The following is a 24,343-nucleotide window of genomic DNA, read 5'->3' as shown; positions in this document are numbered from 1 at the left end:
GGAAAACTGGACAGCCAAATGCAGAAAAATGAAACTGGACCATTCTCTTACACCATACACAAAGCTAAGTTCAAAATGGATGAAAAACCTCAATGTGAGACAGGAACCCATCAAAATCCTAGAGGACAACATAGGCAGTAACCTCTTCAACATTGGCCACAGCAACTTCTTTCAAGACACGTCTCCAAAGGCAAGGGAAACAAAAGCAAAAATGAACTGTTGGCACTTTTAAGATAAAAGCTTCTGCACAGCAAAGGAAACAGTCAACAAAACTAAGAGGCAACCCTCAGAACAGGAGAAGATATTTGCAAATGATACTACAGACAAAGGGCTGATATCCAAGATCTATAAAGAACTTCTCAAACTCAACACCCAAAAAACAAATAATCCAGTCAAAAAGTGGGCAGAAGACATGAACAGACACTTCTCCAAAGAAGACATACAAATGGCTAACAGACACATGAAAAAATGTTCAACATCACCAGCCATCAGGGAAATACAAATCAAATCCACAATGAGATACCACCTTACACCAGCTAGAATGGTAAAAATTAACAAGGCAAGAAACAACAAATGTTGGCGAGGATGTGGAGAAAGGGGAACCCTCTTACACTGTTGGTAGAGGTACCCTATGACCCAGCAATTGCACTCTTGGGTATTTATCCCAAAGATACAGATGTAGTGAAAAGAAGGGGCACGTGCACCCCAATGTTCATAGCAGCAATGTTCACAATAGCCAAACTGTGAAAGGAACCAAGATGCCCTTCAACAGATGAATGGTTAAGGAAGATGTAGTTCATATATGCAATGGAATATTACTCAACGACCAGAAAGGATGAATACCCATCATTTGCTTCAACATGGATGAACTGGAGAGGATTATGCTAAGTGAAATAAGTCAAGCAGAGAAAGACAATTATCATATGGTTTTACTCATATGTGGAACATAAGGAATAGCATGGAGGACCATAGGGGAAGGGAGGGAAACCTGAAGGGGAAGAAATCAGAGAGGGAGACAAACCATGAGAGACTCTGGCCTCTGGGAAACAAACTGAGGGTTACAGAACGGAGGGAGGTGGGGGGATGGGGTAGCTGGGTAATGGGTATTAAGGAGGGCGCGTGTTGTGATGAGTACTGGGTGTTTATGCAACTAATGAATGTTGAACACTACATCAAAAACTAATGATGTACTATATGTTGGCTAACAGAACATAATAATAATAAAAAAAGATTTATTGGTCTCCTGCCCATGTTATATAGTACAGTTGGATAGTTGTAAAGGTTTTAGGGCATGATCACTTTAAAAAACAGGGCATTATCCATTATTCCTAGCATTCTGGTATCTTTTTCCCTTCACATCCATGCTTCATTAAATGATAATTGTTTGTACTCACAACCTTGACTCCTCTAACCTCTGCGACTAGCTCATTATGGTCATCTCCCTCTCCAACACCCCATGTCAGTGTACTTTGAACCATTCTTGTCCTGCTGACTCTCGGACCTCACAGCCCAATGTCCCAATTCCATTAGAACCCTGCTTTTTTAAGGAAATGATAAATAATCTCAAATTAAAGCTTTGGTTAATGATAAAGTTTTCATGTCCATGTTAGCAAGCATGTTTTATCAGCATCCAGTAGTGTTTCAACCCAAAGGTTTCTTAGATCTGTGACCCCCATATTTTGCCTCCTACTTGGCTATTAACATATAAACTGACCTGTATTTAGGTAGTAGCACTGGGGCTTCTGATACTAGAATGCAACAAAAAAGGTACTAGCATCTAAAAAGAATCTGAACACTTGTATTTGACATAAGACATAATCACAGTCAAATTTCATACATACAGCCATTATTATCAATATCTTTTCTTTCAATAGCAGTTATGGACAAACCTACATGTGTCACTTCCCCCACCTCAGTAAGACTCTGCTGCAACACTACTTCCATAACTCAATAGCCAGACTGTGAAAGGAGCCAAGGTGCCCTTCAACAGATGAATGGTTAAGGAAGATGTAGTTCATATATACAATGGAATATTACTCAGCCATCAGAAAGGATGAATACCCACCATTTGCATCGACATAGAAGGAACTGGATATGATTAATCACAATGTCATCCTTGACCTTTCATAAAATTACAGAATGTGAGATCCTGTAATGAACTTAAAGATGACCTAGTTCCACTCTTATTTTATAATTTGTAGAAACTGTGGCCCAGAAAGAGGACTTGGCTTGTACAGGACTATACAGCTATTAAGATAAGACCTAGAATTGCAGTCTCCTGACTCCTAGTCTTGACATTCTTCTACTTTGTCACACTGCTAAGAATCATCATCTGAAAACAAGTCCCAATAGTATGAATATTTAGTATCCTGTTTTCAATAAGAGTTTTTTCCCCCTAATGATCCTCAAAGGAAATTATATACCAGAGATTTTAGCTGCATCAGGTTTGATAATATGTAAAATTACATTTATCTTACTAGGCTTATAACCAGCTGAAATTGCTATAGAAAAAAAAAAAAAAAAAAGCTTAATCTTTATTGGCCATTTTCATTTGTAATGCCCGTGTTGATTTCACTGCCCAAGGATGAAATCATGAGGCACTCTAGAAAATCTGCATGTTTATTGCCCAGTGTTTGCTCAGAGTGTAATCTAAAAGAAGAGACATTGGGGAGATCAAAACCAACATGTAGACCCTGATATCTGATAACAAGCCACCAGCCAGCAAAATATTATTATATAAATTGAGAAGTTGTTCAAGACCAGATACATCCAGGAGATGGCAGTATAAGGCAGGTCTGGATTCAAAGGAAATTGAAAATTGGTAAAAGAAAAAAAGGTTAGTTTTCATTGCCTAAGAATAGTTTTAAGATGGGATCATGCCACCAAATAAAACCTGTGTACAAGGAAAATGCACTGATGTTAAAAAGTCATGTAGGTCACCAGTGTGAGATCTACCAGGCAATGGCCACAGAGCATTTTAAAGGAAATACTGGGAATAAATACATCCCAAAACTTTGTTCTAAACACTCCTAAGACCTCAACACTGTGTGGGGTTAGCAGGAAGGTTACTTACATTTTCAAAGGATGGTTCTAATCATATTATGTGTAAAAAGGCTTGCACAGAGTTGTAATATTCACCTTTTATTGATTGTCTGACATATATCAAGCACTGTGTGCTTGTTATTATTACAAATTATTTCATTTAATCTCCATCCTGGGAAGTTACTATAATTATCCAAATTTTACATATGAGGAAACGGGTTTGAGAGTTTAAGTAACTTGCCCAGTAGATAATATTTATGCATAAGACACAAAATCCCATATAATATTTTTTAAATATTTTTTTACCTTTTCCCTTGGTACTTTTGTCCTTCATTCTTGATTACTTGAAAGTATGTTTACTTAAGAAAATGTAATAGAGACAGCATAAAGCTTTGCAGAATTGCAAAGAGAAAGATGTCCTTTTCATTCTCAGATGAAAGGAAAAACAATTCTGAGCTACCCAACTCACCAATTAACAATGCTGCTTTTTTTTCTGAGTTTCAATCCAATTGTGATTTACCTTTCTCTGACCTGGGCTCCTGGCCTTTCAATTTGATTGGGGGCCTCATCAGCAGATGTTCAAAAGCAAACACAAACTACATGTATAAATATACTGGATTTACTTTTTGTCCAACACACATAAATGGCTCTAAATGCAGTATTTCTAATGTTAATCTGTGCCAAACAATTTGCTCTATTGAAGTGAAGCCTGGGTTTCTCCTCATTTTGTGTACAGCCTGGCGAGCAGGATCACTGCATGCAATTGGTTCCACACATAGAAAGCATCACTTGTATCTCTTTCATTCAGTTTGCCTTTTTTCCCTGTTTCCAGCAAAAGAAAATTATGTCAGGCCTTACCAGAAGTCTTTTGGCTGCCTAGAAACCTCAGTGGATAGCATTTTGTATTGATAGTTATCACAGTATAGGGTCTGGCAATCTGCCTTTCAAGACCAAATGTTCAATTGTGTCTATATTTCTTTTTTTAAAAACTTTTTATTTTTATTTATTTATTTTTAATTTAAATTCAGTTTAATTAACATATAGTGGATTGGTTTCAGAAGTAGAATTTAGTGATTCATCCTGTTTGTATTTCTAAAGGTGGTTAGTCTCCAAAGAGCTGACTTAAACTCACCAACTTCTCCAAAGACTGGCATCTAAACCATGGCTCATCATTTAAAATGATAGTTATATTTGTCAAAGAGATCAAATTACTCATCCTCTGATCAGCATATTCTTTCCCAGTAGCTTATATAGGAAATCAAAACATAATAAGAGGCTTATTTATTGAGCACAGATATAGAACAAATACAGTGAGCTACATGATTTGACTGGTTAATGACATCAATACCTGTCTCTTCTACTTCCTAGCTATGGGACTTTGGGTAAATTACTTAACATCTCAGTACTTCAGTTCTCTCCTCTGTAAAATGGGGATAACAAATAATGCTTACTACCTTGTGGGATTACAGTTAGAATAAATAAATGCAAAGTGCTCAGAACAATGCCTGGCATATATTAAGTGCTCAAAAATGCTAACTATTGTTATTTTTATTATTTAATGTACCATTTACAAAACAGAAATACCTTGAATTCACTCCATTGGACCTCTCTGAACGATCATTTGTAGACTCTTGTGCATCTCTTTACCTTAACACTTCCCTGGTTTTAAATAGCATCTGTGTGTGGATGTTACCAAATCTATATCTCCATCATTGATAGCTCTTCTGAGTTTCATATTTATGTATTCAACAGCCAACTGGGCACCATCCCCTAAACTGGTGCTTCCCAAATTTTCTTATGGTATGATACACATAGAAAACAGAAATAATTATACAACACATTGGGGTTAATGCATGAGGTAGTGCACAACCTGAGGTGTGCAGCCTGACCACTGGGGACTCTAGCTGCTCTAGAAAAAGCCCAACCATGCTGAAGGCTGAAAGGATCAATGTTTCCATATCTTGTAACTTATGTGGGTCAGACAGAGCTTCAACCTAGATGTCTCACCAGGCACCTCACACTCAATATGTCCAATATAAAGTGATTATCTTTTCCTTAAAACCAGATCACCCACATATCTACCCGGGTACCCTATCTACCCAGATATTCAAGGCAGAAACTGGAGTATTTTCTAGATTCTCCCTCTTCTTAACCTCCAATATTCATCATTAAATTTTGCCAATTTTACCTATAAAATCTTTCTGGTCTCTGTACCATCAGGTCCATTCACCATGACTCTAGTTTAACCCCTTATCTCCACCGTTGTAATAGCCTTCTAAGCTATTGTCTTACCCTGCTCTCCCATCCGTGGCCAAATCTATCCTTCACACAACTGCCATGGTAATCTAAAACACAGGTCTCACCTTGGCAGTCCTTTGCATAAAATCCTTCAATGGCTGCCCATATTTTAGAATTGTGGTTCCAAAACTTTTCCTCTGAAATATCATGCAAGAAAGAAAACCCTTTACGCAAACCCTAAAAGAGAGTAAGGGTGGAGGGTAATGACAAGGACCACAAGTTTGAAAATTCTTTGAAGTCTTGTGTTTTATCTTTAACTTGTTCACTGGCAATTTTGAACTTCAAATGATAATATGTTTATTTTAATATAGAAATAATGTTTTAAATTATATACCAAAAATAAAATGGATGCCTTATAAAAACACACCATATTTGTCCTGTGCCTTGGCACATGTGTTAACTTGTCTTGAAAACCCCCAGTGTAAGAAATTGCCAAAGGATAAGATCCAAGCTTCATAACCCAGCCTCTAAGGTCTTCATGATCTAGCCTCTGCTTATCTCTCCTTATCCCTCTTTTTGCTCCAGTGGAACTGACCCCAGTGAGCTTCTATGCCTATACCATACTATTTCTGAACTTTTTTACCTACCAAGAAACCTGCCATCTACTCCTATCATCACACTTTCCATTTAATTCCTGGACAGTGCTAACTCTTCCTTTGAGATCCAGTGCACATGTCTGATCTCTCAAATCCATCAAGATATCTCCCATGCTATGTCCCAGGCTAGTTTAGGTGCTGTGCCTCTGTACTCCCCTAGTGCTGTGGGCTTATATTAATCAAAACATTTAACCCACTGCATTGACATTCTTTTTTTTAACTTTACATTTTTTGATTCCTCACTAAAATATAAGCTCCTCAAGAACAGATTCTGTATGTAAATCATCTCCTAGTGCTCAGTAAAATTGTTTGTTTACTGGGCGCCTGGGTGGCTCAGTTGGTAAAGCGACTGCCTTTGGCTCAGGTCATGATCCTGGAGTCCCTGGATCGAGTCCCACATCGGGCTCCCTGCTCGGCAGGGAGTCTGCTTCTCCCTCTGACCCTCCCCCCTCTCATGTGTTCTCTCTCATTCTCTCTCTCTTAAATAAATAAATAAAATCTTTAAAAAAAATTGTTTCTTTACTTATTGAAGTATCATTGACATAAAATGTTATATTAGTTTCAGGTTTTTAAAAATGTAACTGAATACTTTTTTTTTATGTTATGTTAATCACCATACATTACATCATTAGTTTTTGGTGTAGTGTTCCATGATTCATTGTTTGCATATAACACCCAGTGCTCCATGCAGTACGTGCCCTCTTTAATACCCATCACCAGGCTAAGCCATCCCCCCACCCCCTCCCCTCTAGAACCCTCAGTTTGTTTCTCAGAGTCCATTGTCTCTCATGGTTTATCTCCCCCTCTGATTTCCCCCCCTTCATTTTTCCCTTCCTGCTATCTTCTTCTTCTTTTTTTTTTTTAACATATAATGTATTATTTGTTTCAGGGGTACAAGTCTGTGATACTTCAGTCTTACACAATTCACAGCCCTCACCATAGCACATACCCTCCCCAATGCCTACCACCCAGCCACCCCATTCTTCCCACCCCCCACCACTCCAGCAACCCTCAGTTTGTTTCCTGAGGTTAAGAATTCCTCATATCAGTGAGGTCATATGATACATGTCTTTCCCTGATTGACTTATTTCGCTCAGCATAATAACCACCAGTTTCATCCACATCATTGCAAATGGCAAGATTTCATTCCTTTTGATGGCTGCATAACATTCCATTGTATATATATACCACTTCTTCTTTATCCATTCATCTGTCGATGGACATCTTGGCTCTTTCCATGATTTGGCTATTGTGGACATTGCTGCTATAAACATACGTACCCCTTTGGAACCCTACATTTCTATCTTTGGGGTAAATACCCAGTAATGCAATTGCTGGGTCATATGGTAGCTCTATTTTCAACTTTTTGAGGAACCTCCATACTGTTTTCCAGAGTGGCTGCACCAGCTTGCATTCCCACCAACAGTGTAGGAGGGTTCCCCTTTCTCTGCATCCCCGCCAACATCTGTTGTTTCCTGACTTGTTAATTTTAGCCATTCTGACTGGTGTGAGGTGGTATCTCATTGAGGTTTTGATTTGAATTTCCCCGATGCCGAGCGATGTTGAGCACTTTTTCATGTGTCTGTTGGCCACTTGGATATCTTCTTTGGAAAAATGTCTGTTCATGTCTTCTACCCATTTCTTGATTGAATCATTTGTTCTTTGGGTGTTGAGTTTAATAAGTTCTTTATAGATTTTGGATACTAACCCTTTATCTGATATGTCATTTGTAAATATCTTCTCTCATTCTGTCGGTTGTCTTTTGGTTTTGTTGACTGTTTCTTTTGCTGTGCAAAAGCTTTTTATCTTGATGAAGTCCCAATAGTTCATTTTTGCCCTTGCTTCCATTGTCCCAACAAGAAAGGTCTCAAATACACAACCTAACCCTACACCTAAAGGAGCTGGAGACAGAACAGCAAATAAAGTCTAAATCCAGCAGGAGAAGAGAAATAATAAAGATCAGAGCAGAAATCAATGAAATAGAAACCAAAAGAACAGTAGAGCAGATCAATGAAACTAGGAGCTGGTTCTTTGAAAGAATTAATAAGATTGATAAACCCCTAGCCAGACTTATCAAAAAGAAAAGAGAAAGGACCCAAATAAATAAAATCATGAATGAAAGAGGAGAGATCACAACCAACATCAAAGAAATGCAAACAGTTATAAGAACATATTATGAGCAACTATATGCCAACAAATTAGATAATCTGGAAGAAATGGATGCATTTCTTGAGATGTATAAACTACCAAAACTGAACCAGGAAGAAATAAAAAAACCTGAACAGACCTATAACCATAAGGAAATTGAAGCAGTAATAAAAAATCTCCCAAAAAGGGACGCCTCAGTGGCTCAGATGGTTAAGCGTCTGCCTTCGGCTCAGGTCACGATCCCAGGGTCCTGGGATCAAGTCCCACATCGGGCCCCCTGCTAGGCAGGGAGCCTGCTTCTCCCTCTGCCGCTGCCTCTCTCTATCTCTCTCTCTGACTCTCATGAATAAAAAAAAAAAAAAACTCCCAACAAACAATAGCCCAGGGCCAGATGGCTTCCCAGGGGAATTCTACCAAACATTTAAAGAAGAATTAATACCTATTCTTCTGAAACTGTTCCAAAAAATAGAAATGGAAGGAAAACTTCCAAACTCATTTTATGAGGCCACCATTACCTTGATCCCAAAACCAGACAAAGACCCCATCAAAAAGGAGAATTACAGACCAATATCCTTGATGAACATGGATGCAAAAATTCTCACCAAAATACTAGCCAATAGGATCCAACAGTACCTTAAAAGGATTATTCACCACGACCAGGTGGGATTTACCCTGGGCTGCAAGGTTGGTTCAACATCCGCAAATCAATCAATGTGACACGATACATTAATAAAAGAAAGAACAAGAACCATATGATCCTCTCAATAGATGCAGAAAAAGCATTTGACGAAGTACAGCATCCTTTCTTGATCAAAACTCTTCAGTTATAGGCATAGAGGGTACATACCTCAATATCATAAAAACCATCTATGAAAAACCCACAGTGAATATCATTCTCAATGGGGAAAAACTGAGAGCTTTCCCCCTAAGGTCAGGAACACGGCAGGAATGTCCACTATCACCACTGTTATTCAACATAGTACTAGAAGTCCTAGCCACAGCAATCAGACAACAAAAAGAAATAAAAAGCATCCAAATCGGCAAAGAAGAAGTCAAACTCTCACTCTTCGCAGATGATATGATACTGTATGTGGGAAACCCAAAACTCCACCCCAAAACTGCTAGAACTCATACAGGAATTCAGTCAAGTGGCAGGATATAAAATCAGTGCACAGAAATCAGTTGCATTTCTATGCATGGAGCACTGGGTGTTATGCACAAACAATGAATCATGGAAGACTACATCAAAAACTAATGATGTAATGTATGGTGATTAACATAACAATAAAAAAATTTTTAAAAAGAAATCAGTTGCATTTCTATACATCAACAACAAGACGGAAGAAAGAGAAATTAAGGAGTCAATCCCATTTACAATTGCACCCAAAACCATAAGATACCTAGGAATAAATCTAACCAAAGAGGCAAAGAATCTGTACTCAGAAAACTATAGAATACTCATGAAAGAAATTGAGGAAAACACAAAGAAATGGAAAAACGTTCCATGCTCATGGATTGGAAGAACAAATATTATGAAAATGTCTATGCTACCTAGAGCAATCTACACATTTAATGCAATCCCTATCAAAATACCATCAACTTTTTTCAAAGAAATGGAACAAATAATCCTAAAATTTGTATGGAACGAGAAAAGACCCCGCATAGCCAGAAGAATGTTGAAAAAGAAACGCAAGCCAGTGGCATCACAATTCCAGACTTCCAGCTCTATTACAAAGCTGTCATCATCAAGACAGTATGGTACTGGCACAAAAACAGACACATAGATCAATGGAACAGAATAGAGAGCCCAGTAATGGACCCTCAACTCTATGATCAACTAATCTTCGACAAAGCAAGAATGTCCAATGGAAAAAAGACAGTCTCTTCAACAAATGGTGTTGGGAAAATTGGACAGCTACATGCAGAAGAATGAAACTGGACCATTTCCTTACACCACACACAAAAATAAACTCAAAGTTGTTGAAAGACCTAAATGTGAGACAGGAGTCCATCAAAATCCTAAAGGAAAACACAGGCAGCAACCTCTTCGACCTCAGCCACAGCAACTTCTTCCTAGAAAAATGTAACTGAATTCTGATAATTTTAGGCTTCCATTGTGGACCAATTCCCTCTTTGACTGATGAATTCCTTCCTTAGAATTGTGATATCATCATTACTTTATAACCAAGACTAACTTTAAAACTCAGTTGCATCTCTCTGATCCATTATGTATTTCATTCTGTACTTCTTGGAGAAAAACCCCTGAATTATTTGGAGACACTTGGTATAGCCCACAAATATCATCCCCTTTTTGTTATATTTTGATTTTTTTAAGTCAAAGCCACTTATTGATGATCTGGGTAGAAATGGAAAGAAATAGAAATATCACAAACAACTAAGAGAAATACTAAATAAATACATATCAGACAATGGCAGAGGAGAAAAGTAAAGCTAGAAATATAAGAAAATCAGATTAAAACTGGTTCTATCACTGAATGGGCTCACTGCTTATACACCACACATCATCTACTGGTGATCTATCTTATTTGAAAATCATTTCAGAAAGAAATGCTTCTATACACATGTCATACTGTATGAAGATTTATATACAAACAATAGATTATTTTATTTGGCCACCTATTATACTGTTAAGACTGGATTCATCTAAGCTCAATATGTAAATAAAGAATGATGGGAATGATGTTTATACATCAGGAATTCTAGAGCTGTCGGTTTCTTTGTATTTTTATTTTTTTATTTTATTTTTTATTTATTTTTATTTATTTATTTGAGAGAGAGAGAGAGTGCACATGAGTGGGGGGAAGGGCAGAGGGAGAGAGAGAATCTCAAGCAGACTCCACACTGAGCATAGAGCCTGGTGAGGAGCTCCATCAAAGATTGTGACTTGAGCCGAAATCAAGAGTAGGACCCTTAACTGACTGAGCCACCCAGGCACCTCTCTGTAATTTTAAATTTCTCTCTGATATATATCTGTTTTATTTCATCCTTTAAATGTTTGACATTTTTGTGCTATAGAATGGATTAAAACCATAGGATCTCCAGTCTTTTATATCTTTGAAACCTAATGTCACTCAAATGTAATTTATATGAAAGATACTTTGAAAATAAATCTCCATTGTGGTCTATAATGGACTATTAATCTGTTATTTTAGGCCATTTAAATCTAGAATTTTATCTAGAGAAGCAGGATTTTTTTTCCATTGGTAGTGGCATATTGCAGAATGCCATTACATTTATTTTCCTGCCCTTGTAGGTAATAGTTGGGAGAAATGTTCCCAGCTCAGCAGGGCTATTCAATTTTTGAGGTATGTTACAAGCTACATTCTCTCTTTTTTTTTTTTTTTTTGAATAATATATTTTATGCTCAGAGAAACTCTGTTGTAATAAAAGTTTGCCTGTACATGAATTTCACATAGTTTGATGTATCTACATTGAGAATATAATATAGCTGAAGCTGTACAAGCCACATTTTCAAAGCTGACTGGGTAATAAGATTGCTGGCATATTTGTTGAATTGTAAGTACAAATCTGTTAACCATGTAATTAACATGTTCCTGAAACAATAAATTATCTCTGTGAGTTGAAAATGCAAACATTAGGTAAATCATAGGTATTTTTATTTGTGAAAGCATTTGGAGGGTATTTCGAGGGTTCCATTTTGCAAGAAATACCATACAATTGCAAGTGTTTTTATTGTTTAAAAACATAGTCCATACTTCTCTTATTTCATATGGACCTGTTCATGTTTTCAAATGAAACAGACTAACATAATGCCTTTCCAAATTTACTCAGAAAATTTATAACAAATATCCACAGACATTCTGCAGGAACTCCAGACCATCATTTTCTCCCCAGATACTCTGAATTTCCTGCACAGGAGGAGGGGTGGGGAAAGTGGGTGATCTATCACATACTCCACAAATTAGAACTTTTGACCACTCAGTGGCAGCTGCCATTAGCCTCTATATTAATTAAAAATATGTTCAAATGAAAGTTGCAAACTAACCAATTGGGGCTTAAGCAAATAAATGGCTATTTTTTCACATAAGAACAAGTCTATACACAACTAATGAATTGTTGAACACTACATCAAAAACTAATGATGAACTATATATTGGCTAACTGAACATAATAATAAAAAAAATTAAAAAAAAACAAGTCTAGATTGGGGCACCTGGGTGGCTCAGTTGGTTAAGCGTCCAACTCCTGCTTTCAGCTTAGGTTGTGATCTCAGTGTCATGAGATTAAGCCCCACATTGGGCTCCATACTCAACGTGGAGTCTGCTTGAGATTCTCTCTCCCTCTCCCTTTGCCCCTTGCCCCTCATGTTCTCTCTCTTTCTAAAATAAATAAATAAATCTTAAAACAAAAAACAACAAACAAAACCAAAAAAATAAGTCCAGATAGAGGTCCTTGCTGGTGTTCCTTAGTTGTTCAACAATGCCATTTGAACCCAAGGAAGTTCTTTTTTTTTTTCTGACCCACTATTCATACATGTAGACTTTCATCTTCATGCTTGTTGTCCTATTGTCATAAGATGGCTGCTGAAGCTCCAGATAGCATGTTAACATTCAAGACAGAAATAGGAAACAAAGGGCGCCTGGGTGGCTCAGTCATTAAGTGTCTGCCTTCGGCTCAGGTCATGATCCCAGGGTCCTGGGATCGAGTCCCACATCGGGCTCCCTGCTCAGCGGGAAGCCTGCTTCTCCCCTCCCACTCCCCCTGCTTGTGTTCCTGCTCTTGCTATCTCTCTCTCTGTCAAATAAATAAATAAAATCTTTAAAAAATAAAAAGAAATAGGGAACAAAAAAGAGTCAGTGACAGCAGACTTCTGCTTGATGTCTCACTATTAGAACTGAGTCATATTGTCACTCCTATTTGTGACTGTGGGAAATTGACGTTTTTGTTTTCTAGTTTCTATAATGGAAAGTAGCAAGGGAAAAGGGGGTTAGAAGTGGATTAAGGATAGCTAATTAATAAGATGCCTCTCCTTCTTCAGCCTGATATGGTAATGTCCCTTGTCACCACCAATGACAGTGCTATTAGTCTAATGAAGTAGATTGGGGCCCACTAGTGCTTGCACTGAGAGTAGTCCCCTCAACCAGGGATTCAGGAGGAATCTAAGGTTACTGGTTCAGAGGGTATTTGGAGTGACAGTCAATATGGTATTCCAAGCCAGTGTCTTCCTCTGATTTTACTTCATTGCCTTTGGTTGACTAAATCTTATTTTTTTCAGGTTTTTATTTAAATTCTAGTTAGTTGACATATATAGCAAAATTGGTTTCAGGTGTAGAATTTAATCATTCATCACTAACATATAACACCCAGTCCTCATCACAAGTGCCCTCCTTAATACCTATCACCCATTTAGCCCATCCCCCACCCACTTCTCCCCATCACCCCTGTTTGTTCTCTATAGTTAAGAGTCTCTTATGGTTTGCTTCCCTCTCTCTCTCTCTCTCTTTTTTTCCTTTCCCCTATGTTCATCTGTTTTGTTTCTTAAATTCCACATATGAGTGAAGTCATATGGTATGACTTCTTTCTCTGACAGACTTATTTAGCATAGCATAGTACCCTCTAGCTCCACCCACATCATTGCAAATGGCAAGATTTCTTTCTTTTTGATGGCTGAGTAGTATTTCATATATATATCATATCTTCTGTATCCATTCATCATTTGGTGGACTTTTGGGATCTTTCCATGGTTTGGCTATTGTTGATAATGTTGCTATAAACATCAGGGTGCATGTGCCCCCTTGAATCAGTATTTTTGCATCCTTTGGGTAATATCTAATAGTGCAAATGCTGTGTCATAGGGTAGTTTTATTGTGAACTTTTTGAGGAACCTCCATACTGTTTTCCAGAGTGGCTGCACCAGTTCGCATTCCCACCAACAGTGTAAAAGTGTTCCCCTTTCTCTGTATCCTCAGGACTTAGTAAACCTTAAAGGTCTCTCCTCTTAGGATCAATTCTCATGTAAATACCATAAATAATCAGTTCTAAGACACACTGTTTGGCATATTTTCTCTGTGACAAATCTCTGAAATTAGGATTTACTTCCAACAAATTATATATCTCTGACATTATGATTTACTTACAATTGTGTCTTATAATTAATGGTGGCCAGGTAGCTATTGTGATGTTGTTGTACATGGGAAACCTGGTCATAGCTGTTCATGATATAAGCACTTCAGGTGAGTTATATGCATTGTTGGTATTACATGTGTTAATTGCCATTTAAAATGTCTTCAAAAATATCACACTGCAATTAAGCATCAGAACAAAATGTTATTGTATAAACAGAAAGGTATGAAATTGGAACAGTGGGGTGTAATTTGATGGTAGAGAAACAAATATAAATCATTGGAGGAGTAAATGCCAGCATTAAGACTTGAAGAATAAGTGTTAGTGGGTTGGAAGAAAACCTCAGAGACAACAATGGACCTCCTCACCTTGTTTTTGTTGTTTGTTGTTGTTGTTGTTGTTGTTAGATGACTCTTCATCAATGCTCTTAATGATATAAAGAATGATTCTGTGTGAAAATACATGGACATCAATAATTTTGAGTCAAAATACGATTGAAAAAAAGCTAGACTGTGAATGTGAAGTTTTAGGAATCCTCACTTATGTGTTTTGCTTGTATTTTCATTCCTATGTATTTATAAGAGTGATATATAATAAAAAGCTACCTAAATGGTTCTAAAAGAGTTCTTTAAAAAGTATAAAATGAAACTTCTAATGGATAACAAAAAGCGTTGTATCACAGATTAATTGGCAGCATTTTTTTCTTTCTTAGTGGCACCTAAAATAATGGTGTGCCTCACAGTCAGTGACATATTAAACTGATGAAGTATGGCTTTTACCTAAAAACAAAACAAAACAACAACAACAACAAAAAAAACAAAATAGCTTTGCCATTATTCTAGACTTGCCAAATTATAGGAAGGTGAAAGCTTAGGAAATCATAAGCTGGAAACTGCTACATGATAGTAAAGAAGACTATTATTAACTAAATTTTTTTAAAAGGTAAAAAAAAATTAGGAGGAAAATGGACATAATTGATTCATTTCCATTAAGATGATTGTGAAATAATATTTCAGTATTGTAAATGGGAGGTGTTGACAGCACGAGAGTTTATTGGATAACCAAGTTCTCTCTGGTGATATTTCTCTGACCTGGTAAGTACTCATCCCTAACCACCCACACTGCATTCATTTCAACTCTTTTGGGGGTGACAAAACAATTCCTCTCAAACTTTTGGTTTGGCTGCTGAGGAAAATCTACAGACTGATGGCTTAAGTCACAGTCTCATCATTCCTCTGACACCAAATGGGTCTCAGATTATACTTGTCATGAGTCTTGAATTTAGCTAACCCAAAATACCTCTAAGCACTCATATTGACCGCTGATCCAGATGAAAATCTTCTGAAGGCATTTCTATTCTACCTATTCTCTTTTCTTGCTCTTCTCCTCTGACTCATCTTCTCACTGCCTCCCTCCATCGCTATACTTCTATAGTGCTCTGGAATCGTCTTTCATTATAATCAAATTTCCCTGTGTTCTCTTCCTCTTTTCAAAACTCCCTCTCTGCCTCCTGATCATTTTTTATTTTTTTTTATTTAAATTCAATTAGTGGGCGCCTGGATGGCTCAGTCATTAAGCATCCTGGGATTGAGCCCCACATCGGGCTCCCTGCTCAGTGGGAAGCCTGCTTCTTCCTCTCCCTCTCTCCCTGCTTGTGTTCCCTCTCTTGCTGTGTCTTCCTCTGTCAAATAAATAAATAAAATCTTTAAAAAAATAAATTCAATTTAGTTATCATATAGTGTATTATTAGTTTCAGAGGTAGAATTTAGTGATTCATTAGTTACATGTAACACCCAGTGCTCATTACAACAGGAGCCCTCCTTAATGCCCATCACCCAGTTACCCCATCCCCCCATCCACTTCCCCTCCAGCAACCCTCAGTTTGTTTCCTATACCTGAGTCTCCTATGGTTTACCTTCCTCTCTGTTTTTATCTGCCTCCTGATCTTGACTGAAACTTGGCTATTCCCAGGGACATCACTCTCACTGCAACTCTCTTCTACTAATGCTGCTTATTCTCTTATAGTACACATGATCACATGGCTGCAGACTGTGTTAGCATTCTCCTTGTTGCCACTTCTGCATGACTTTTCTTCCACATTCTGCAAAAGCCTTTCTTTCAACTTTTATAGCTATAGTATCCTGCCTCACTTTGTTTCTGTTCCTTTATCAACACCCTGATCACTTTCTCACATTCAGTGGGGACTGGTACCTAGTTCACAGTCTTTCTCTCTGCTCTCATTATTGTGATCATCATGTACACATTGAAGGTAACTTATCCAATAATTTAACTAAGAGATTTTTTTACTGCACGACTCAAACCACCTGCACCTTCACTTAATTTTAATAACTCATTACCATGGCCACACCCTGAAATTTATTGCATAGAACTATGTTAATCTAATCCTAAATCCCACACTTTAACCACAGTGACCTTTTGAAATTCTGAACTGGAAAAGCTAGAGGTACTACTATATCAGCTACTGATCCCCAAACATCCAAGGTTGTGATGGGTTTCATTAATTCATTCAGTAAATGGTTATTAATCACCTACTATGTTCTAGGCACTGTGCATGGCACTGTGGATACATCAATAAGCTAAATACACATTGTTTCCGATCTCATGGAATTACCATTCACTGGGAGAAACAATTACTTAAGAAAATAATTACATGAATGTAAAATTGGAAACAAATACATGTTATGTTGTAAAAAATACAAATACTATGAAACCGTAAAATAGGAGACATATGATCCCTTCTGGGAAGGAGTGTCAGCAAAGACCCCCTAAGGTAGTGACCTTTAAGCTGAGATTTGAAAGGTAAGTAGTTTGTCTAGGGGAAGTAGCTAGAGGGAAGAGCATCCAAAGTAAAGAGAACAGCATGAACAAAAGTTGTGAGGCAAAAGAATCCATAGCATGGTTGAATAACTTAAAGACAGAATGGCTTCAGTGCCAAAAGCAAGATGAAAAGAGGAGCAGAAGAGTTTAGAAAGGAGGTGATATCAAGGCAATGTAGGGTCTTTGACACCATGATGCCGAGGACACTGAGGGGTGTAAGCAAGTGGGTGAAGTTAATATGTGTTTCAGAAAATTCTTTGGCTGTAGTTTGAAGGAAGCAAGAGTACATACAGAAGGATGGGAGTGACTGCTAGTTGCCTATCTGCCTATCCCATCATTTCTTCTTCCCTTTTGTCTTAGCAATAAAGCCATATTATTTTAGATGGGCACACCACCTCCCTGAAGAGAAGATATCTTGCAGGCTCCTTACATTTCTGAGTAGTTATGTAACTAAATTCCGGCCAATGAGACAAAGGAAAATGTATAGGTTTTCCAGGAAGCCTCCTTAAATGGGAGAAGATTGATACTTCTTGCCTTTTTCACTTTCTTGTTGTCTAAAATGCAGACATAGAATACATGCCATCTGGAGATGTGGAATGAAATCGCCCTGTTGGGAAGAATGGACTTGGTGCTGTTATTTGGAACCATTCATGCAGCATATTGTAGCATGTAGAAATGTACTATGGATGGCAAAGCAAAACGGTAAAAAGAAGAAAAAAAAAAAACCTGGGTCTTTGATGATCATGGGACAAACATACCAGCATCAGAGGGCTTACCTCTGTACTTTCATGAAATAAAAAAAAAATAAATTTCATGTGAAGCCATTCCATAGTTCATTGTTACGAAGTATGATGGCCCCAAACTGCTCTCTGATAACCCATCAACTCAGAAAATATAATGGAAGAAAACATTCAACTTATAAAGCAACCAAAAAGATAAAATACTCAAGAAGTAACTAAACAAGTAATGTGGATGAACCATATAAGAAAACATTACAACCCTATTAACACAGAAAATAAAATTTTACTAGTTGAAAAAAGGGGCACAGTGTTCATGGCTAACACTAAAGGTGGTAATCGTTTTGCAATATATAAGTGTATCAAATTAAAACATTATGCATCTTAAACTTACACAATGTCATGTGTCAAATATATCTCAAAAAGCTGGACAAAAGTAATAAATCCACCCCAAATTTACTCACCTAAATTAAACTCTAATATTAAGTATAATCCAAACTAAAATATCAACAAGATCATTTTTTATTTTTATTTTTTATTAAGTTTTTAATTTTAATCTCAACATAGTTAACATACAGCGTTATATTAGTTTCTGGTGTACAATACTGTGATTCAGCAATTCTATACATTACTCAGTGCCCATCATGATAAGTATACTCTTTCATTCCCATCACCTATTTCATTCATCTCCCCCACTTCCACTCCACTAACCGACATTTTGTTCTCTGTAGTGGAGATTGTTTCTTGATTTGTCTCTCTCTTTTCTTTGCTCATTTGTTTTGTTTCTTAAATTCCATATATGAGTGAAATCATATATTTGTTATTCTCTGACTTATTCCATTTAGCATTATACTCTATAGCTCAGTCCATATTGTTGCAAATGGCAAGATTTCATTATTTTTATGGCTGAGTAATATTTGGTTGTGTATATACACCACATCTTCTTTATCCATTCATCAGTTGATGGACATTTGGGCTGCTTCCATATCTTGACTATTGTACATAATACTGCAATAAGGGTGCATGTATCCTCTTGAATTAGTGTTTTTGTAGTTGTTTTTTTTTTTTTTTTGTAAATTCACAGTTTGATTCCTGCATCAAAGCGTCGTTTTATTTATATCTTTTTGAGGTACCTCCATACTGTTTTCCAGAGTGGCTGCACCAATTTACACTCGCACCAACATTGCAAGAAGGATCCTTTTTCTCCACATCCTTGCCAACACCTGTTTTACGTGCTTTTGATTTTAGCCATTCTGAAGTGTGTGAGGTTATAGTTTTGATTTGCATTTTCCTGATGATGAGTGATGTTGAGCATCTTTTCATGTGTCTATTGGCCCTCTGTAAGTCTTCTTTGAAAAAATGTCTATTCATATCTTCTGCTCATTTTTGAATTGGATTTTTCATTTTTGGAGTGTTGAGTTTTATAACTTCTTTATATAATTTGTATCCTAACCCTTTATCAGATATGTCATTTGTAAATATCATCTCCCATTCCATAGGTTGTCTTTTAGTTTTGTTTATTGTCTCCTTTGCTTTGCAGAAGCTTTTTATTGATGTAGTCCCACCGTTTGAATTATGTTTTTAAATTCCTTACTTCAGGAGGCAGATCTAGAAAAATGTTGCTATAGCCAAAATCAGAGAAATTACTGTGTGTGCTCTCTTGTAGGATTTCTATGGTTTCAGGTCTCATGTTTAGATTTTTAACCCATTTTGAGTTTATTTTTGTGTGCGGTGAAAGAAAATGGTCCAGTTTCATTCTTTTGCATGTTGCTGTCTAGTATTTTCAACACCATTTTTTGAGGAGACTATTTCCCATTGGAGATTCATTCTTCCTTTGTCAAAGATTAATTGAACATATAACTGTAGGTTTATTTCTGGGTTCTCTATTCTGTTCTATTGATCTATGTGTCTATTTTTATGTCAGTTCTGGAATTGTAATACCTCTAATTTTGTTTTTCTTTTTCAAGATTCCTTTGGCTATTCAGGGTCTTTTGTGGTTCCATACAAATTTTAGGATACTTTCTTCTAGTTCTGTGAAAAATGCTGTTGGTATTTTGATAGAGATTGCATTGAATGTGCAAATTGCTTTGGATAGTAGAGACATTTTAACAATATTTTTCTTAATTTCCCCTTTGCTCCTTCACTATTAGTATATAAGAATGCAACAGACTTCTGGACTTGATCGAGAATGAATTTTTTAATGTTTTTTGGATTCAGTTTGCTAGTACTTTGTTGGTCATTTTTGCATCTGTTTTCATCAGAGATATTGGCCTGTAATTCTCTTTTTTTGTTGTGTTTATTTGATTTTGATATCAATGTAATACTGGCCTGATAGAATGAATTTGGAAGTTTTCCTTCCTCTTCTATTTTTTGGAATAGTTTGAGAAGAATAGAAATAACTCTTCTTTATTTTTAAGTAATCTCTGCACCCAAGGTGGGACTTGAATGCACAACCTGGAGATCAAGAGTCACGTGCTCTACCAACTGAGCCAGCCAGGCGTCTAATTCTTGTTTAAATATTTGCAGAATTCACCTGTGAATCCACTTTGTCCTGGACTTTTGTTTGTAGGGAGTTTTTTCACTTAGCATAATGTTCTCTAGCTCTGTCCACATCACTGCATATTGCAAGGTCTCATTTCTGTGGCTGCATAATATTCCATTGTATGTATATATGCCATTCATCAGTCTTTATCCATTCATCAGTCATTGGACATTTAGGCTCTTTCCATAATTTGGCTATTGTTGATAATGCTATAAACATCAGGGTGCATGTAATCCTTCAAATCAGTATTTTTGTATCCTTTGGGTAAATACCAAGTTTTTTGAATATGGATTCATTTTCTTTGCTGCTAATCAGTCTGTGGAAATTTCCTATTTCTTTATGCTTCAGTTTTGCTAGGTCACATGTTTCTAGGAATTTATCTATTTCTTCTAGGTTTTCTAATTTGTTGTCATATAGATTTTCATAATATCCTCTTACAATTATTTGTATTTTTGTGTTGTTGGTGGTTTTTTCCCCTCTTTCATTTATTAGTTTATTTGGGTCCTCTCTTTTTTGTTTCATGAAAGTCTGGCTAGAGGTTTATCAATTTTGTTGATCTTTTCAAAGAACAAGCTCCTGGTTTTACTGATCTGTTCTATTATTCTTTTTACTCTCTACAACATTTACATTTGCTCTAATCTTTATTATTCCTTCCTTCTGCTGTGTTTGGGTTTTGTTTGTTGTTCTTTTTCAAGCTCCTTTAGGTGAAAGGTTAGGTACATTATTTGAGATATTTCTTGCTTCTTGAAGTAGACCTGTATTGCTATAAATTTCCCACTTAGAACTGTTTTTGCTACATCCCAAAGATTTTGGACCTTTGTGTTTTCATTTTCATTTGTTTCTATGTAATTTTTTATTCCTTCTTTGATCTCTAGGTGGACTTATTCATTATTTAGTAGCATGTTATTTAACTTCCATGTATTTGTGCTATTTCCAGATTTTTTCTTGTGGTTAATTTCTATTTTCATAGTGTTATGGTCAGAAAAGTGGCACAGTATGACTTCGATGTTTTTTAATTTCTTGAGGCTTGTTTTGTGGGCTAATACGTGATCTATTCTGAATAATATATCATGTGCACTTGAAAAAAATGGATATTTTGCTGTTTTAGAAGGCTGTGTTCCAAATATATTTGTTAAATCCATCTGGTCCAGTCTGTCATTCAAAGCCACTGTTTCTTTATTTTACAATTTTCCTTAATTTACAATTTTAGATCTTGTTGGATTGTCCCTCTTATTATTATATAGTACCCTTCCTCATCCCTTGTTACAGACTCTGTTTTAAAGTCTAGTTTGTCTGATATAAGTATTGCTACTTTGGCATACTTTTGAAGTTCGTTTGCATGATAAATGTTTCTCCATCCCCTCACTTTCAATCTGCAGGTGTCTTTAGGTCTAAAATGAGTCTCCTGTAGGCAGCATATACATAGGTTGGGGTTTTTTTTGTCCATTCTGACAACCTATGTCTTAATTAGAGCATTTAATCCATTTACATTCAGAGTAATTATTAATAGATATGTATTTATTGTCATTTTATTACCTGTTTTGTCATTGTTTCTGGAAGTTTTCTCTGATCCTGTCTTGTCTTTGTCTCTTTTGGTCTTTCCTTCCCATTAAAGAGTTCCCTTTAATATTTCTTTCAAGGCTGGTTTAGCAATCACAAACTCATTTAGTTTTTGTTTGTCTGGGAAACTCTTCATCTCTCCTATTCTGGATGATAGCCTTGCTGGATAAAATATTGTAGGCTGCAGATTTTCCCCATTCAGCACTTTGAATATATCATGCCACTCCCTTGTGGCTTGCCACATTTCTGTTTGGAAATCTGAAGCTGGCCTTATGGGTCTTCCCTTATAAATTAAGGACTTCTTTTCTCTTATTGCTTTTAAGGATTTTTTTTTTCTCCTTTATCACTTTATTTTGCATATTTACCACAATGTCTTGGTGTTGGCCTGCTTTTATTGATTTTGATGGGAGTTCCCTCTGCTTCTTGCATTTGGATATCTGTTTCCTTCCCCAGGTTAGGGGAATTTTTCAGCTATAATTTCCTCAAATAAACCTTCTGCCCCTTTTTTCTCTCCTCTTTTTCTGGGACTCCTATAATACAGATGTTATTACTTTTGATGGAGTCACTGAGTTCTGTAAGTCTATTCATGTGTTCCATAATTCTTCCTTCTCTCTTTTGTTCATCTTCATTATTTTCCATTATCTTGTCTTCTATATCACTATTTCTTTCCTATGCTTCTTTCAGCCTGCTGTTCATTGCATGAAGCCAGCACCCAATCCCAGTTATTGCATTCTTCATTTCTGACTGATTCTTTTTTAACCTTTTATCTCTTTTGTATCTCCCTGATGTCTCTCATTTTTTTCTCAAGCCCAGTGAGTATCTTTATAATTGTTGTTTTCTCTATCTGGCATGTTACTTATATCTGTTTCACTTAGATCTCTGGCTGTGGCCTTATTTTGTTGTTTCATTTGGGATGAATTCCTCTGTCTTGGCATTCTAAGTGTCTGCTTTCTTCTCTGTTAGAAAGGCCAGTTGTTTCCTGCTCCTGACAGTAATGGCATTATGAGGAAGCATTCATGTAATGCCCAGGCCCTGCTGCTTCAGGGAGCGTCTCTGGTGTGTGCTGCATGCACTCTGCTGTTGTGTTCTGGGTACTCTATCTTTCAGGCGAGTCATCTGTAGAAACTCTCTGTCCCTTCAATGAGAAGTGTCTGGTCCTTGGCCAGACTGTGGCCAGTTTTAACTAGGTGTGCTCTGCTAGTTAAATGAGACCTGATACTACTTCTACTAGAACTGAAACCCTGCAGAACTCTTTGGTTGGTAGATGTGCTGTGGGCAGGGGTTTCTTCTGGTCTTCTATGGAAGGGGCCCACCACATTAGGATTGAGGCAAGTATAACTGAGAAGGGCAGTCCCACCAGAGAACAGGGGTTTGGGACCTGGTGTAAGCAAGCCAGTCAGCCAGTGTCAGCACTGCAGTGCTTCCTACAGGTTGCTCTGTGTTTATGCTGAGGAACCAAGGAGGGTGATGGTGCTGGCCAGCTCTTTTGTCCCCAGATAGGCATCTCCATGAATGCTGACTCTCAAGGACATGTTCCAAGGAGAACGAATAATGTCTCCTCTGTGTGTCCCAGATGTTCTTCAAATTGCTGTCACCATCATCTTTCCCCTGCATTGTTTGCCTGCCTTCTCTCCAGGAACAGGACCATGCCCTCAGGGCTCTATCCCAGCCAAGCCTGCTGACCTTGAAAACCATCCTTATAGATTGGAAGAGAAAATACTGTTAAAATGTCTATACTACCAAAAGCAATGTATACATTTAATGCAATTCATATCAAAATACCAGCAACACTTTTCACAGAGCTAGAACAATCAATCCTAAAATTTGTATGGAACAACAAAAGACCCTGAATAGCCAAAGCAATCCTGAGAAAGAAAAGCAAAGTTGGAGGCATCACAATTCTGAACTTCAAGCTATATTACAAAGTTGTCATCATCAAGACAACATGGTACTGACACAAAAACAGACACATAGATCAATGGAATGGAATAGAAAACCCAGAAATGGACCCACAACTATATGCTCAAGTAACCTTTGACAAAGGAGGAAAGAATAGCCAATGGAAAAAAAGACAGCCTTTTCAACAAATGGTGTTGGGAAACCTGGACAGCAACATGCAGAAGAATGAAACCGGACCACTTTCTTACACCATAAACAAAAATAAATTCAAAATGGATTAAAAATTTAAATGTGAGACAGGAAACCATCAAAATCATAGAGGAGAACATAGACAGCAACCTCTTTGGCCTCATAGCAACTTCTTACTAGACATGTCACCAGAGTCACGAGAAATAAAAGCAAAAATTAACTACTGGGAATTTATCAAGATAAAAAGCTGCATAGCAAAGGAAACAACAACAAAGCTGAAAATTAGCCTATGGCATGGGAGAAGATATTTGTAAATGACATATCTGATAAAGGGTTAGTATCCAAAATCTATAAAGAACTTATCAAACTCAACACCCAAAAAATAAATA

The sequence above is a fragment of the Phoca vitulina genome, unplaced genomic scaffold, assembly GCF_004348235.1.
Source record: "Phoca vitulina isolate PV1807 unplaced genomic scaffold, GSC_HSeal_1.0 scaffold51, whole genome shotgun sequence".
Lineage (NCBI taxonomy): Eukaryota > Metazoa > Chordata > Mammalia > Carnivora > Phocidae > Phoca > Phoca vitulina.
This window is presented reverse-complemented; position numbering follows the sequence as displayed.